Below are 1,272 nucleotides of genomic sequence, written 5' to 3'. Positions count from 1 at the left end.
ACTGAGTCCATTATTTTTTATCTCTTGAAATTAAACAAAACATAAACATAAATCAATAATAATGGCAGAAGTAAAGGTTGATGACAATTTCATAAACGTGGTGTTTGTAGTGTAACTATGGTCATATTTTATTGCTGTCAAAGTAGAGTAAAAAGCAGATACTCTCTTATCTTTTTTTTCATGAGTTGCCTCTGATGAACGGGTTCAAGTTCAAAAGAAGATAGGAACTCCCCTCTTTTATTTTGTACTTGTTTTATGTGGCATCTTTAAAATATTTTCCAAAACTCAGACATTTTTTTCCAATCGGGAAAGAAACGCGTTCAATTTTCCCGTTATTTTTGCAAGCTTTTATTACTCGTAATATAGCGTGATTGTCCCAAAAAAGCGTTAACACTCGTGTCTAATGGCGTTTACTCTCATATGTCCGTATCAAATCGTCTTTGAGCGGGAAAGAACCGTGTCAGCACGTGAGCAGAGGCCAGCAAAGCGTCACAGATAGTGACAGAAACGTGAGATATCGCAACGAATCGCCATTCAGCGGGATATCTGTCCTTTCCGAATTATCCCGATGATCACGATATACAAGCCAGATTAGTTACGTTTTTATACGATGCAGCTGAGGTTAGTTACGATGTACTGCGATGATAACGATTATAAGCTAATCGTGTTAATCGTAGAAAAATTTTTGACAGTCAAAAAGAATTTCACGATCAACACGATAGTCACGAGTGAACACAAGATTTGTTTCGGTTTGATAGAGAATACGATTTGTCCACGTTCGAGTCCCCGATCTCAATCGTGGCGCCAATCGTGATAGTGGGAACATAGCATGACATGCCTAGTATAGTTTATGCACTGATTCAGTGGATGTAACTATTTTATATTTATATCAAATGGTCGGTCATTTTAACTACACAGTGGTACCCCATTATTATGGTGAAGTGCAGAGAGGGTCCTTAATATATTGAATTAATCAGAGGGAGGAAAAAAAATTAGCAGAGCGTGGTTTCGATCCACGGACCTCTGGGTTATGGGCCCAGCACGCTTCCACTGCGCCACTCTGCTGCTTATTTAGTAAAATGTTCAATGGACTTATATTCACTGCTATTTCCAGAGATTGCATCAGAAAATTTGTTAGGCCTATATAATCAATCAACGCGACGAAGGACTGTATTTAAAATTTAAATCTACACTGCTGGTAATGTGCAAATTGAGAAAAATGTTGGTTCCGGTCAATACTGTTGGAATCTTTGAATTCTTTGAATTTTACTT

At 37.6% G+C, this 1,272-nt stretch overlaps 1 non-coding gene across 1 annotated transcript; it reads right to left on the bottom strand.

Annotated features, from left to right (window-relative positions):
- Positions 1 to 993: 993 nt before the first annotated feature.
- On the bottom strand, positions 994 to 1,065 carry Trnam-cau (transfer RNA methionine (anticodon CAU)). The gene has a single exon. It is a non-coding gene; the product is annotated as a tRNA-Met (tRNA).
- Between the last annotated feature and the right edge of the window lie 207 nt (positions 1,066 to 1,272).

This window comes from Saccostrea cucullata, unplaced genomic scaffold, assembly GCF_032062105.1.
Source record: "Saccostrea cucullata isolate Sc308-1 unplaced genomic scaffold, CSIRO_AGI_Scuc_v1 ctg2771, whole genome shotgun sequence".
In the NCBI taxonomy this organism is placed as follows: Eukaryota; Metazoa; Mollusca; class Bivalvia; order Ostreida; family Ostreidae; genus Saccostrea; species Saccostrea cuccullata.
Note: the sequence above shows the minus strand (reverse complement) of the source record. Positions and strands in the feature narration are given on the sequence as shown.